The 17,080-nt window shown below is 36.5% G+C and overlaps 1 long non-coding RNA gene across 2 annotated transcripts in view; it reads left to right on the top strand.

The window, feature by feature from the left end:
* Positions 1–17,080, top strand: part of LOC115297052 — a 174,109-nt gene that overhangs the window by 2,550 nt on the left and 154,479 nt on the right. The window contains exon 1 of one of the 2 annotated variants that reach the window (XR_003911236.1): positions 2,495–2,975. The exons of the other annotated variant lie outside the window; for it this stretch is intronic. This is a non-coding gene — a long non-coding RNA (uncharacterized LOC115297052). Of the gene's footprint in view, positions 1–2,494; positions 2,976–17,080 lie in introns of those variants that run through there. 2 annotated transcript variants of the gene reach the window in all.

The raw sequence follows: 17,080 nt of genomic DNA, 5'->3' as shown, positions 1-17,080 counted from the left end.
AAAACCCCCACTTCTATTTCATGTAATTAGACTTATACAGAAATTAGAAGGTTAGGTACCAACTAGTTAATCACCTAATTTCACAGCTATCTGAAGTGGCAATTGTAATATAGCAGCTTATCTATGATACATTCAAGATACATGATACAATTTATTACTTGCCCATAAGCTAAAACACAGCCTGCTTAATACCTTTCCTATAGCTTTTCTAAAATATTTGGTCTCTAGAAACATGATCCCATTTACGTGACAGATGAAGGGAAGTTCTTGTACAGTAATAGACATTTAAAGGCAGAGAGGAATTGGATCATATGCTTGAAACTGTGTTTTGTCTTTTTTTCTTGTCAGATGGTCACTTGGAGAACTGTGTGGTTTGTTTTTATTTGGGGATGTCCAATAATCTGACATCTGACATCTTAAGTGTCAAGTCCACTGCAGAGGTAGAACAGTTAGAGGCTGCACGCCGCTAAATGATATCAGTGTTTTCTGAGACTTGAGTTGTCTGGAAGTAAAGGACGTTGCCTGGCCTTTCTGGAAGAGCATCTGTCCTCCGTCCATTTTATACAAGTCAGGGATTATTTAGTAAATTTATGCATTAGTCATCCAAAGGTTTGCAGGCATCTGAATTCTATTTACATTAATGTTTGTTGGAAATGAAAAGGTATATTTTTCTTAAAAATTGCGCTTGTTGTTGTTTATCATTCTTTCTGGCTCTTATGTTTGGAACATCAGTACTTGGAAAGGGACCAGAATTCCGCTTTTTCTCTTTTGTAGGTTCATTTGGTTTGATGCAGCTAGAATTATAATGTGAATATAAATTATGCAATCTAAAGACCTAGAGGAGTGCTAGATGATGTATTCACTTAAGTGTTAGTTTCATTTTGATTGCACACAAAAGGGACAAATATGTTGAAACAAATATATCAAAGTACCGTGAAGTAGAGGATCATTCCATATTCACTGTAAATGTACTGATGCTGGGTGTCTGGAAAGTTTTCAGAGTGGTTCCCCTAATCATTTATTTTTTGAGGGAATTCTGGAAAGAAATTCTTCTGAGCCAGAGTGGAAGCTGGGAGCTTGGTTGATGCCATCTGCATTATGGTTTAGGCCAGAAGCTTGGCCTAGAGAAAGACGATGTTGAATACAGAGTATCATGTGTGACTGACATTACTTGCTCAGGTTACTAGTTCTCCCTGAATCATTTGGAGTCCTCAGGAGAGGATTCTTCAGAAAAGACTAAAAGAGCCACATCTTTAGTACTTTTGTAAAATTGGAGTCATTGAGACAACACAGCTGTCTCAGCTACTTTTGTAAATAGAGGTTGATGATATTTGCTCTTCCTCAAAGAAGGAAATGAATTAGGATGTAGAAAGGAGGATTGGCAGGACTTGTTTTGAACCATGAAGAGAAAAGGATTATGGGAATAATGTAGGTGGGCCAATTTGTTGGTCAGGTTTCCACAAAGCTAACATTAGGATCAGAACAAGTAAAATGGTAGATGCCATGGGCCAACTTGGAGGCTGGTGATCACCTGAAGACAGCCCGTGGAGGCTTCCCGAACATTCCAGAAGCATGCCAGCTCTGCAAAAGTTCTTAAAACTGGCTCCTGAAACAGAAGAATCTTATTTTGTCATTGTGACTATGACACTTTGAGTCAGCAAACTGTTCCAGATGAAAAACATGAGTTACTTACGTGTTTCTATTTTTTCTTTTACCTGAAAAAATAAGATTTAGAACTTATAAAAATTGATGATATTCCTCAAGAGCATAAATAGACATTTTGTTGAATATAATGTTACCACTACTTCTTATGTCCCTTTACAATTGGAGAATTGCATCAGCAAAAAGAAATAATGATGATAACAATAATAATAAAGTCAAAGGCCAGAGAAGCATTGCAAATGAGAGGTGACAGCATAATTTCACGCACTACACATCGTTATAAGGAGATAGAGCTTTGATTCCTAGTCTTGTAAACCTGATCTTTGATCCTAGCAATTCCTTTAAAAATGTTGGCATCCTCCTATTGGCTTTAAAGCTATTCATGATTAGCTATGAGTAAAACTGGGCTTTTTTATTTTTTCTGGAAAAGAATATTTCTTAAATGCTCTTGGGGGTGTTTTAGATATAAATATTTAAATATTATTTAGATATATTAGATATAAACATTACCTTTCCCTCTCTCTTTGAAATTTTATTAATATACACTTCATGAACCTTATAACCTTGTTATTAAAGAAAAGCAATGTTAAATGGATTTTCAGGATATCTGTTCCTTTAACCCAGATTTCATGGAAGGGGATTTTAGCCGTTATGTAAGCTACTGATTTTCAGTGTGGGGGAAGATGGCTGTCAGAATCCAACATATGGTCCTACTTCTGCACGGAGGACAATGGAAAACTAGGGCATCCCTGTTCATGTAAACAAAAAGTTTTCAAAATATGAGTAATTAAACTATTTCCAATAATTGTTTCTCTGATAGAGGTGCTGGTTCTGCCTGGAATGTGGGCACATCCCCAGATGCAAGGGGAGGCAGCATCTGAGACCACGTGGCACCCTCGAAGCAAGACAGTTTAGCAACGATTCTTCACTAAGACTTGTATAGTATGTGTGGCTCTAAGTATCCCGAGATATTTGAATAGAAACATCGTCAGCTTAAAAGTAAAAGGCCCCACTGGACTGCTCAGAGTTGTGATTCCCAAATAAGCAAGTATTGGAAGAGATAAGCAATGGGAATGACTTTGTGCAAATGAATCCATCAACATGTTCGATTAAATGCTCTAATGCCAAGATGGTGAGCTCCGTGAGAACACAGACTATGGTCTTCACTCGTGTGGCTTCTCAGTTCACTGACGGAGTTCACTGATTCACTGAATTATTGAGGACACACCAAAGCCCAACAGTACACTTAAGCAGAGAGATTGTGCTGAGAACGTTAACATGATACCTCTGCGTAGTGCAGTGTTGACAACAAGGTAAATTTTCATATCTTTTTACTAAACAGCTCTTATGTTCCTTCCCTCCCTTCATTCTGCAAACATTCATTTATTTATTGGTGACGTTTCATTATCAGTAACTGTGGATCTGTTGACACAAAATGAACAAATCTTTTAGAATGTCTTTAAAAAAAAAAGGAAAAGAGTTTTATTTGAGCCCAGGTGAGCACAGCTGCTGGGGATACACAATCTTCACAAAGAAGAGAATGCTCTGGAGAAGGAAGCTTTAATGTTTCCTGTTACATCAAGACTTACAAATCATCATGAGGAAGGGCTTTCCAGAAAATTACAAGCTTTTAGTGTGTGCAGGGTTGCAGGCTTTCTAGGTATGGGAATGGAACTTAGGTAGGTGTTTACTCCTTATCTTTAGTTTGAAATAGTTAAGTTATTTGCTAATGAAGCAGATGTACAAGGTGTGCTGGAGCCGAAATAGAGCCGATGCTTTGGAGTTGGGTGAAGTGATTCTGACCTTGGTCAAAGGTAAAGCACAGCTTCCTTAAGAGCCCGGAGCACAGCCGTGAACATTTAAAGTTGAACCGTTCTGAGGCCTGGGCGGGGGGGTGGGGGACTCATTCGGTTAAGTGTCTGACTTTTGATTTCAGACGCTTGATTTTGGCTCAGGTCATGACCTTCATGGTTTGTGAGTTCAGCCCCACAACCGGCTGTCTGCTGACAGCGTGAGATTCTGTCTCTCTGCCTCTCTCCTGCTCTCACACACGCTCTCTCTCTTTTTCAAAAAGGTGCAAATTTCCCTTATCTTATCTGTACATTTTGAAGACATATGTAAAGGTAGTTCTTCCTTGGATATTCTGGCTCTTTTAAAATACACTTCCCAATCTTTACCAAGAACATTTTTATAATGTGTGGTCAAAGACTTAACATCATTTTCAATCACTGCCTTTCTTCTAAGTTTCTTATATTACATACTGACTCATTTACCATTTTGCTTTTGTTATAAACAGTAGCCTACCTCCCCCTCCGTCTTCCTTTAAAGCTACTTTGTAACAAGAATCCTTACTTTAGTTTGCAGCCATTGTAGTCTGTGTGTCCTATAAAATATAACCCACTGGCATTAGGATTTTGTCTCTATGATAAGCTATCTTCCGTTGATAGATTGCATTTGCATTTTTATGTCCTTTTTACATTCTTTTATTGTCAGAATTAGTGATAGATCCAACTTCCTGTATATTTATTTTATCTTCTATAACATCAAGCACAGCTGTTATTTACTTCTAAAAAAATAGATAACTTGAGTAATCTCATCTACTTTTTTTGCCCCCTGACCTTCATTTGCTTTCATACTGCCTGGTGGGTTTGTGTTTATTTGGTGGTGGTGTATTATCTAAGTAAGTATACACTAAATCTCATTTATTTTTATGTGAAAACATGGCCTTAGCGTTCTTAGCTTGTAGTCAGATCATATTCTGTTTTTCTCTTCTGGCATTGTCTTCACAGTTTCGCATGTACTTTGAACGATTTCTATTTACCATTGAAATGGCTGCTGAATCCTTGAGAGGAGTGAATCCTATAGGTAAATTTTCTAGGGCTTAATTGCTTTTTATAGATAAATATTACAATTCAAGTGACTCTAAATCCTAATTAATTACATTTTCAGGGGTAGGACTCTAGCCATCATGGAAAATATTGGAATCTCACCACTAGTCATGGGATATAATGTTTTTTAATGTTTATTCATTTCAGAGAGAGAGCGAGAGAATGAGGAGGGGAGGGGGCAGCCAGGGAGAGAGGGAGACACAAAATCTGAAGCAGGCTCCAGGTTCTGAGCTATCAGCTCAGAGCCTGATGTGGGGCTCGAACCCATGAACCCTGAGAACTGAGCTGAAGTTGGATGCTCAACAGACTGAGCCACCCAGGTACCTCTAGAATCTTTTTTTTTAGAGGTCATAGAAGAAAGGCAACTTTAGGCCAATTCCTGTACCCCCCCTTCAATTAGGTGTTATGAAATTAAATGAATATGTGAAAGCATACATTTCCTGGGTAGAAGGGGTCCTACTTTTCAGTAGATGCTTAAAGATATCCTTGACCACCAAACTAAAGAACAACTATTCCCATTCAACCCTCTGATGTTTTGGATAAGAAAACCATCCATCAGTTGTAGTTACTAAGTTAGATGCTCATACTTCTGGGCCTGTTTTATGTTTGAGTTTCTTTAATGTTTGTGTGTGTGTGAGAGTGAGTGAGAGAGAGAGAGAGAGAGAGAGAGAGAGAGAGAGAGAGAATCTGAAGCAGCAGGCTCTAGGCTCTGAGCTATCAACATAGAGCCCAGTGAGGAGCTTGAACTCATGAGCCATGAGATCATGACCTGAGCTGAAGTGGGACACTTAGCCAACTGAGCCACCCAGGTGCCCCATGTTTTAGTTTCTTTAAAAGAGTTATTCTAAGAAGGAAACAGTTTATGTTTACATCTCCTGTGGTTCTCTTAAAAATATGGTCTATAAATACATGACTGCTTGTACTTAGAGCATCTAACCTCTGAAGCCAGGGCCAGTTGCTGGGACCTCTGGGGTTTGTGGGGTGGATAAGATTATTTTACTGGCTTCTCAGGATAAAATGACCCTAGTAGGAAGAGACTCTTGTGTTTCATGTACGTCCCCCACTGGTAACCATCACTAGGGAAGGACTAGATATCAGATTCTCCTGTTTTCCCAGGATTTGCTGTTCTAATACTTTTATGTGTGTTGTTTTTGGTTGTTGTAGGCTATCTCTGCCCCTCCAGTCTGCCTAAGGTGTAAACTTACAGTCTTTTCTAAGCCTTTCCCTGGGTCTCTATTGTCACTCTCTTATTTTCCCAGTATATGCAGTGGGTTTTTTTGTTTTTAATCTCCTAGTCTTTAATGTCTGGTTCCCAAAAGGGAACAATAAAGGGAGTAAAAAAGGGGGTGATGACTCTCTTGGATGGTCTTCAGCCAGAGAGGGAGAGATTTGCAATAAGTGGATCAGGCACAACAATAGTGATCCTACTTCTTTGTACATCTGTGATCAGTGGTAGCAATAAACACCAGAGCACACATGCTGGATATTTGGAGGATAAGGTCATTTTACCCACCTTGGCTCCCCCAGACTGCATACAGTTTGCATACTGAGCACTGCACAGCTTTCTGCTACAGCGCTAGCCTGGGAGATAGAAGCTGCTACTGTGGAAGGACCTGAAATTGACCAAACCTAATTAGCAATTTCCTGTTCAAGCATTCCCCTGGATATTGCAATATAGTTACATCAGACATTCTGCCAGTGCAATTGTTGTCTATATGGGAAGGCAGATTCCTGGTGCATACGCTCTGCTCTCTTCTGTGAATTTCGACATTGTAACATTTTAAGACCATCTGGGGGCTCTGTAAAGAATGGTTTGGAAACACCTGGGGTGTCAATGCGAGACTGGAGGCAGGAATGCATGAGAAAACTCTTGCAATTTAGCAGTAACAGGAATGTTAAATGAATATAAAAGGCATTAAGTAAACCACATAAAACTTTTTTTTTGTTTATTTTTGAGAGAGAGAGAGAGCATGCTTGCATACATGTGCAAGCAGGGGAGGGGCAGATAGATCCAGAATTTGAAGCAGGCTCCAGGCTCTGAGATGTCAGTGCAGAGCCCAACACAGAGCTTGAACCCATGAACTGTGAGATCACGACCTGAGCTGAAGTTGGACACTCAACTGACTGAGCTACCCAGGAACCCCAGCCACATAAAACATTTAATGAAGCAAGCTTTAGAAGGAAAAAGATAAAAGAGACTAAAGTTAAGATCAAAGAAATAAAAGGAACATGTTATTCACTGGATAGAAATGAAGTCTTTTAGAGTAGGAAAGACAACTTTTATTTAGAAATGAAGGCACTTAGTTGGAGATGAGGATTAGGATCCAGGCCAAAGTTACTGATTTCTATCAGGTAAATCATTCTAACTAGAGGGGATAACTGACAGCAGGGAGGAGGAAGGCCCTTCTACACTGGTGGCAACAGTAATGCCATTAAGTTCTTATTTTAAGTATAGCCTCAGAAATTTACCATAACCCCAGGAACTGACTCAAGAAAAATGGGTTATTGTTCAAATATTAATTTTTCCTGAGTTTTTCTTTATTTTGATTTATATAGTGAAATCATCAGTGCAATTTATAGGGTACCTTTTAATTTCTAAGAATGCTGTGTATGATCACAGACAATACAACACAAAGTTCTGTCATCCTAAATGTGTGTGCACCGATAGGGAAGCCTCATCATTTGCTGCCTCATAATGGACACTTAGGAGTTAGCAGTGTATAGATATCATGTACTAATCTTGATATTCAAACAGAAGGTATAGGAAAGTTGCTACCAATCCACAGGGTGGATTTTTGGAAAAGGTAGATGCAAACTGATCATCTGCATGTGAATATGGAAAATATTCATGATTTTAAAACTTTGAATTCGATAAGGTAATTCAAATAAGTACCTTGGGGTGTTGGTATAATTCTTTTACCAAAACCTTAATAAAAAATAAAAATAAAAGTTTTCATGTTCCTAAACTGAAACTATCTAGCATTGACTAACATTATTTCCATTTCTTGTTTTCGCTGACACTACTTAAGTGTTTCCTTTCCCCCACTGACCTGTGGAAATCGCTTTCTCAGCAAAGTTGCCATTTTACACAAATAATAGGGTCTCGCTTCAGAGATTCCATAGATTAAAACAGCTGCTCATCTTCTGTTAGTCTGTGAAGTGAAGCTGAGCTCTGGAACTATTAGAATATCCCTCTGGTTTCTCAGTGTGATCAGTGGTGGGTGACTGGCCTCCGCATTTGGCTGCCCAGCACGAGTTCCTAAACCTGGAGGCATTTTTGCATCTTACTTCGCCAGCAGAAAAGCCTTTTCTTGCTCATCCAGGTAAGGCAGCGATGAGGAAGACGTGGAGGGGCAGGGAGGAAAGCACTGAAATGAGAAGAAATGAGACTTCTATACACTCTTATCCATCTCCGTGATACTGCACAAACTTTTTAACCCTGTGAAACCCATTGGTTACTTTACAACTCCAAATTTGAAGTTGGTTTGGTCCGAGAAATAACCCAGCATTTTTATAAATGTATTTTCGCTGTAGAAATGCCAGGGAGAAATATAAATTTTATTTTTAAAAATTTTATTGTACAATAAAATACAGATAGAGAAAAAACTCAGATCTAATTTATAGCTTAATTATTTTAAAATTAGGTCTCTCATCACCACCACCCAGGTCAAGAAATGTACTTTTATCAGCCACCCCAGTTCCCCTTCATGCTCCATCTTAGTCATACCCATTCCTTATGTCCTCCCCCAAATCATTGCTGGGGAGTGCTCTTAAGAAAATGGTCCCAAGCTGAAATGGCATAAGGCCTATCTCTGCTGACCTGCATGCCAATCATTTTCATAGGTTTCTTTAAAATCGTGTCACACAAATATCTATTCCTGATACTATGGCTTTTCCCATTTGTGTATTTGATATGTCTTTTAAGTCTCATTAATGTGTAGAGTTCCCTCCCATCTCTTTTTTTCATCTTATAAATTGTATGTTGAAAAGAGGGCTTTTGGACCTGTGGAGTTTCCCGTAGCCTATATATTTTTGATCATATACTCATTGTGTTGTTTTCCATGTTTCATTTGTGGAAGGGGAAAAATAATTTTATCTGTACCCTTCTAAGGTTCTTGGATGAGACACAACAAAAAGGCATTAACAGGAGAAACACGAACATAAACTGAATGACGTATATACCTACTGTAGACCTGGGAGAGACCCAGGAAAACCAATGGACTCTCCCCAAATGTCCAAACTACCACCTTAAATAACATCTCCAGTTAAAGGCAAAAGAAGAGGTTGGGTGGAGGGAGCACAGTTACGGGGAGTTTTCAGGAAAGCGTAGTCAAGGAGGGTGTGGTTGTTATAAAGATTTAGGTTGTCGCCCTTGCAGATAAATTTCTAGGGATTGAGTTGTCCACTTCTTGGTACAGGAAAGGAGACACCCTTTTAAAGGAGATTCCTTTTATAAATGTAAATGTCACTTAGGAAAGGGCAGCTTCTCGGTTTTCAGTGTTGCTACTTCATCTACTGTTTTTAAAAAATAATCAACCTAAAATAATCCTTATGCCATTGAAGCACATTTTGGAGTGGCCCACTCTGCTCCTTCTCACTCTGTTTACTGTGTTTCCTACAATTCGGCAATGGTGGTTTGCTGGCAACCTTTGGGTTCCTTGGTTTGTAAGTATATCACCTCAGTCTCTGCTCCCTTCTTCAATGGGCACTCTCCCACTGTGGGTCTCTTTCTGTGTCCAAATTTCCTCTTTTTATAAAGACACAGTCATATTGGATTAGGATCTACCTTAATGAACTCCTGTTAACTTGTTCATCTGCAAAGATCCTGTTTCAAAATAAGTCCACATTCACAGATACTGGGGGTTAGGAATTCAACATATTTGGGGGGAAAACACAATTCAACCTTTAATGTTAGATCAATACTTGACCTTGTGAATCTCAAAGCTTATTGTGCTAGTTTCAAAGTTATTTTTCAGACACTGGCCAAAATTTGGGAGGGTGATGCACACTGTATTTCACAGTGGCTGTATGTCAGAGTCCAGCTCCAGCAGGTCCAGGGGTCCCTGAAAGGATGGATAGTGTCAGCACGAAAGAGTGAGGAGAGAGCCACACGTTTCTTTCTTGATCACCAGACAGGCATCTCTGCTCTGTCTGCTTTGGTGTCTTTTTAACTGAGCAAGCCATAACATGATATCAGAAAATAGGAATTGTTACAGCGACTAATTCTTAGTGATAAGTGTTTTAATCATTGAACGTGTACAGAAACAAGTTTTACAGAAGTGTTTTTTAGAACCATCCTATTTGTTCTTGGCTCCAGTCTCCAAGATTAAAAAAGTAACAAACCTATCTTGTTTTGTACGGATTGGTTATTGGCCAATATTTATGACTTTGCTTTTTAATTAACAAGTTACAGCCAAATCGTGTAATGTACTTACAGTGAAGTTGAGTAAATTTTATAACCAAGAATATAACAGGATGTTTTTAGTAGAAAACAGGATTAACATACATATGATTAAACTTAGTAAGGCTAAGATTAAAATATAGGTTAAGAGTTATTATGATTGGCTTATAAACTACAAGAGAAAAAAGAAAAGAGAAAAAAATGTTTATTAACAAGTTACTTGAGAAGGCCCTTTTTTGATGTAAGCACAATGGGGGCCCTGTGTGTGTTGGCCTTGGACCTGGGTTTCCCACATTCTTATCCATCCTCATAACTGAAGTCAGTATAAGGGAGGATATTTGTCGAAAGTAGACTCTCGGAGGGGATCATGTTCTGACCTTGTCTACTACTTTTAATCTATAATTTAGGCTCCAATTTTCTTCGGATCAGACTCAAATGGACTATGTTTTTAACCTTGTTTTTAATTCTCATCTCCAAAGTAGGCTCCTTTTCTCTGGGTCAGACTCAGATGCAATTTTTGTGTTTTTAATCCCTTCAAATCTATGCTTTGAGTCTGCAAGGCTCATTAGAAGAGGCTTTTGTCAAATATGTATAATGTTTTGAACCAAAATCTCTCATGCAGGGACAGGGAAAGGCTTTTTCTTATGGGGTAACTGTGTGGGAGTATCAGTCTGATTTGGAATGCTGTAAGGCCTAATTAATGGCAACAGGCTTATTTTCAACATGAGCAGTAGTAGCAGAAGGAGATACCAGTTTCACCTCTCATGGCAGGAGCTGTGCAAACGTCTGCCATTTCCTCACTGTGACTGTGTTATCCAGCAGGGCCGACGCGGCTCCCAGCAGCTGTACATGCACCAACAACTCCCAGCAGTAAAGAAATTGTTAATCTACAGAGGAAAGCAATTTGGGGTAATTTGACAAATGTCTGGATTTCTTATTTTCTAATCAGATAACCCTTCATAGATAATGATCTTAAAAATATATTAAATGAATCAAAATCAAGACCGGTCAGAATTTTAATGGAATTTCTCTAGGATAAACTCAAGTATACTAAATTCTTCAGGGACAAATAGCAGCATGACTACAGATTTTAAATAAGAGTATAATATGGACAAGTGAGCATCCTAGATGTAACTATAGCTAAATGTTTGCTCTTAAATTTTTTGAAAAATGAAAATGCCTGAGCATCTTGATGATTAAAATTCATGTGGACATCTACCTCAGCCAGGAGTCATCTACTTTCAATATAAGCATATTTCCTTACAGTTTAAGAAATACTTGCCATCTTCTCACCTTTCTAAATAAGGAAAGAAGTATCCTTTTGTCACATAACTCACTCTTCAATCATTCTGAGTTGTATTTTAAGTTATGTAATAAATCTGGAACATTTTTTCCATTTCAGAGGTTATTGTGTAGATTCTGAATCTCTTTCCCTTCCTCTGTCCAACATCCTCAGCCAGAAATGTTTAAATCCTACTGGAACTGTTGCCAGGCAAATACAGACATCTGGAAAAAGTCTTCCAATCTGAATATTGATAATTGTCTCAGGCCTTTTAAAAATGTTCCTTCTGTTTAGGTACAAATTTGAACAGGCATCATGAGGAACAGAAATTATTGTTTTTATTGGAGTGTAATTGACATATAACATTATATTAGTTACAGGTGTACAAAATAATTATTCAATATTTGATCTATGCAAGGCCATCACAGCAATAGGTTTAGTTAACATTCATCACTATACATAGTTACAAAATCTTTATTCTTGTGATGTGTTTTTCTTTTAAGGCCTACTTTCTTAGCAACTTTCAAATAATATAATACTACTCGTTGTAGTCACCATGTTATGCAACTAGAAGCTGGTACCTTTTGATTTCCTACAACCATTTTGTCTATATCGTGGCCCCAGAAATAATTGTTTTTTAATCAGCTGCATTGTCTTAAGATCACAAAATGCTGCTCTTATTTTCAGGTTCTCAATCTTAGTTATCTAGGAAAATCCATTGTGTTTGAATTGTAAGACCAAAAGTAATTCCTAACTATATTCCTAAACTATTCCTCTATGAATGTATGCCTAGTGAAAATGTATCATTTCCTGATTTTAACATTAAAAAATCTTTGCATTGTGCAATAATGTCAAAATGAAAATACGATTAACTCATGGAAATTTACTCATGATTAGACCATTTTAATTTTCATGCAAATATTTCTGTTCCCCTTCCCCAAAAATACTTTAATACTTAGAGTAACACTGAAACTGAAAGATGCATAAAAGTCATCTGCCACATTAATTCTCCACCTGGAAATGTTCTTTCATTGTGAAGCCGGAATCCATATCCATCTCCTATCCACTCATTTAGACATAACATTTGACCACATTGTTTTTCATGAGGAGTAAGAGTAGAAAAGTAAGACTATAAAAAAAACAAGCTTATTTTTATTGGATCTATGTTCTGTATGTTCATAGGAGTTTCAGGAAAAATATAGTATGAAACCTAAGTTATTAATGGATGTTTTTTGTCAGTATAATCTAGGCCTGCTCTAGTGAAATGAGCATTTATTGATCGTATAGATGAGAAGAAATCTGTAAATATGACCTTCTCATAAACTTTCTTATGACGTTATTAGAAAGCATCCTCTAAAGTCTTTAAGGGGCTCCTGAGTGGCTCAGTAGGTTAAGCGTCCCACTTGGCTCCCATTATGATCTCACTGTTTGTGAGTTCCAGCCCTGCATCCAGCTCTGTGCTGACAGCTCAGAGCCTGGAGTCTACTTTGGATTCTGTGTCTCCTCCTTTCTCTGCCCCTCCCCTACTTGTGCTCTGTCTCTCAAAGGTAAATAAATGTAAAAAAAAATTAAAGTCATTAAAAGTGTTTTATTCATCAGCTTTATATTATAAAATTAAAAAATCAGAAAGCACTTTTGGGGTCATTTTGCCCTGAAATGGCAAGTGGCAGGAAGTATCCAAGTCATATCCCTGTAACCTAACTGATTTCTTATTTTTCTTTCGTACCAAAAAAGCACTGATGATGTTTTACAATTATACAGTGCTTCATTCCCTTTTAAAATTGTCCTCACATTTTTTCTTCATCTTGCTCTTGACTATAACTCTGAAAAGAGCCCTGGCACAACCACAGAGTAATGAAAGAGATGTCCTTAACTCCCCATGTCAGTCCTAGGGGAGTCAGTCCTAGGGATGGAGAGGATTCCATCACAGAAGGGAATGGGAGGACACCCTGAACTGATGAATCTAAATTGGAGAGTAATTTGCATTGGAGCTTAAAAACAAAAGCATGCCACTTGTTTATACCCTTACTGTCTTATGCTGCTTGGGCCTTGTTTATACTTCTGCATAGTTAGAGCAGAGGTGTACTTTTGATATTTTGACATTTAATATTTGTTTTTCTGTTGTCTGTAGTCAGTAAATATAAGCCAAATACTATTTGACCTGAAGTAATTGAATAGTAATGTCCTTAGTTATTGTTAGGAATTCAAGGGGAAAAAGTAAAGCAATAGAAATTCTACTTTCTTAATTTTACTGATTAAAGATTTTCAGGAGATTTTTAGGGGAAAAATAGGAGATTGGTGTCAGAACCCCCTGTATATTCTCAAATATAAGTATATATAATTTTATGCCCCATGGGACTTTTTCTATTGGGAAATTTGAGCTAACGTCTAAAGTTCCAAAGTTGAGGATCTAATGTCCCCATTCTAAAGTGAGGTTTTAGATACATCAGTGAATGATATGCAAAAGTAGAGCAAAGCAGGGCCAACTGCTGCTAATTCCATCAAAACTATATAAGACAAATTAGAAACATAGAAATAATATATTTCAAAGAGAAGGAAGAAATCATTGCTTTAGAAATTTGAAAGCTAATTAAGCAATACCAAAAGGGATAGAACTACTGTAAACTTATCTATTCCTAACAATACTGAAATTTTGCTTTTTTCAGTGGGATATCCTGTTGGGTTGTTGACTTTTCTTTCTCTATGTTTAGAAGTTGTTTATATATTAAGCACAATAATTATTTTCTGTGGCAAGAGTGAATTTCATAGGCTGTTATTTATGTATAGTGATTTTATCTAATGTTTTATTTTTAAAAAAGTTTTTGAGTATAGTTAACATACAATGCCTCATTAGTTTCAATTATACAACTTAGTGATTTGACAAGTTTGTACATTATGCTGTGTTCACAAGTGTGGCTACCATCTGTTCCAGTACATCACCAGTACAAAATCACTGACTGTGTTTCTTATGCTCTGCTTTTTATTCCCATGACTTACTAATTCCATAACTGGAGGGCTGTATTTCCCTCTCCCCCTTATCCATTTTGCCCAACCCTCAACTGCCCCAACCTCTGGCAGCCATCAGTTTGTTCTCTGCATTCTTAGTTATGAATCGGCTTATTGTTTGTTTATTTATTTTAGATGCCACATATGAATAGAATCATATGGTATTTGTCTTTCTCAGTCTGACTTATTTCACTTAGCGTACTACCTTCTAGGTCCATCCATCTTGTCTTAAATGGCATGATCTCATCCCTTTTTATTGCTGTGTAATATTCTATTATTTATATACACACATAAATATTTTTTCTTTATTTTTCTTTATATTTATTTATTTCTTCATACCATTGTGGTCAGAAAAGATGTGTGGTATGATTTTGATATTCTTAAATTTACTGAGGATTGTTTTATGCCCTAATAATATGTGATCTGTTCTAGGAATGTTTTATGTACACTTGAAAAGAGGGTACTCTATTATTTTTGGATGTAATGCTCTGTATATATCTGTTATGCCTATTTGATTCAATGTGTGCCTATTTGGTTCAATATTGTTTCTTTTTTGATTTTTCTGTCTGGATGATCTGTTGATATAAGTGGAGTGTTAAGTCCCCTACTTTTATTGTATTACTATCACTTTCTCTCTTTATGTCTATTCATATTTTCTTTATACTTGTAGGTGCTCCATTGTAGGTATAGAGATATTTCAATTGTTATATTCTCTGTTGAATTGATCCTTTTATCACTATGTACTGCCCTTGTTTGTCTCTTCTTACAGTCTTTGTTATAAAGTCTATTTTGTATGATATAATTATAGGTATCTAAGTTTTTTTAGTTTTTAGGTTTTTGTTTTTTTTTTACTTCCATTTGCATAGTGAGTATTTTCCAACTCTTTGCTTTCCATCTGTATGTGTCTTTAGGTCTGAGGTGAGTCTCTTGTAGGCAACATATAGAGGGTCTTGTTGTTTTATTCATTCTTCTACTCGGTGTCTTTTGATTGGAGCATTTAAGGTATTTACATATAAAGTAACTATTGATAGTATTATTGCCATTTTAAAAAATTTGTTTCTGGTTGTTTTGTAGTTATTTTTTGTTCCTTTTCTTTCTTTGTGATTGATGTCTATCTATAGTGTATATGGTTGACTTCCTTTCTGTTTATTTTTTCTATAGCAATCATAGGTTTTGAGTTTATGGTTACCTTGAGGTTCATATACAACATCCTGAGTAAATAGCAGTCCATGTTAATTTGATAGTTATTTAAGTTCAAACGCATTCTGAAACAAAACAAAAGAACAAAAACAATTAACAACAACAACAACAAAAATCTTTCTTTTTTTTTTACCCTTGACTTCCCCTACATCTTCTTTCTCCACATTGTATATATATGTTGTCATGTTTTACCTCTTTTTATTCATATTTTCTTATTTCTAATTATGGTCATTTCTTTTCCACTTAAAGAAGTCCCTTCAAATATCTTGTAGGGCTAGTTTTGTGGTGATAATTTTTTTTTAATCTTTTGTTTGTTGGGAAAACTCTATCTCTCCTTTAAATTTGAATAGCCTTGCCAGATAGAGTATTCTTGGTTGTAGGTTTTTTTTTTTTTTTCCCCTTCCAGCACTTTGACTGTAACATTCTACTCCCTTTTTCATCTGCAAAATTTCTGCTAAAAAATCAGCTGGTAGCCTTAGAAGCATTCCCATTTAGGTATATTTTTGTTTCGCTCCTGTTGCTTTTAAGATTCTTTATTTTAACACTATAACACTGTAATTATTTTATGTCATGGTGTGGACCTCCCTTGGGTTCATCTGGTTTGGACCTCTGTGCTTTTTGGACTTGGATGGCTCTTTCCCTTCTTAGGTTAGGAAGTTTTCAGCTATTATTTCTTCAGATAAGTTTTCTATACATTTATCTCTCTTTTCTTCTGGGATCCCTATAATGGAAATGTTTGTTTACTTGATACCTTTCAAGAGATGTATTAATCCATCCTCATTTTTGAAAATTCTTTTCTCTCTTTGCTGTTCACCCTTCCAGATCACTGATATGTTCTTTATCTTCTAATCTGTCATTGCTGCTAGTGTGGTTTTTATTTCAGTTATTGTATTTTTCCAATCTGATTGGTTCTTTTTAACATTTTCTATCTTTTTATTGAGGCTCTCACAGAGTTTTCCCATTCTTTTCTCCAGTCCAGTGACTATGTTTATCATATTATATTCTTTATCAGCCATATTGCTTATTGTTTCATTTCTTTTTTTTGAGTTCTTTTTTCTTATCCTTTATTTTGGAACAGATTTCTTAGTCCTCTCTTTTTAATTGACTTTTTCTTTTTCTTTTAATAGACTAAGCAACATGGCTAATTCTAAAGTTAAAGGAGTGGTCTTGTGTTTGGTATTCCTTATGCAGACTGTGTATGCTTTGTGACTTTTGGGGGCTGGCTGCATCTGCGGCTGTATATACTGGTTACTCTTTTAGACCATGGTTTTTAATAGAACGAATAATAATAAATTTAAAAAGGAAGAAAGAAAATAATAAAAGGAGAAAAAAGGAAAAGTAAGGAGAAGACAAATGAAAAGAAAAAATGAGAAAGAAAAGAACCAAAAAAAAAAAGCAAGACAAAATTTATTTATTTATTTATTTATTTATTTATTTTTAAGCAGTTTTTCAGGTTGATTTATTAATCATTAGCATTGTCATAAGCAATAGCTACTAATTTATTCCAGAAAGCTGTGGATTCATTGGCCTCTTAAACTGCATTGAGAACAGAGTTTAAAAATTTTTTATACCAGATCTTCATGGGATAAAAAAATTTCTCGGTCACAAGATTTCAACAAAGATGTCGTACTTGGTGGGGTG

The sequence above is a fragment of the Suricata suricatta genome, chromosome 7 (assembly GCF_006229205.1).
Source record: "Suricata suricatta isolate VVHF042 chromosome 7, meerkat_22Aug2017_6uvM2_HiC, whole genome shotgun sequence".
Classification (NCBI taxonomy): Eukaryota; Metazoa; Chordata; class Mammalia; order Carnivora; family Herpestidae; genus Suricata; species Suricata suricatta.
This window is presented reverse-complemented; position numbering and strand designations above follow the sequence as displayed.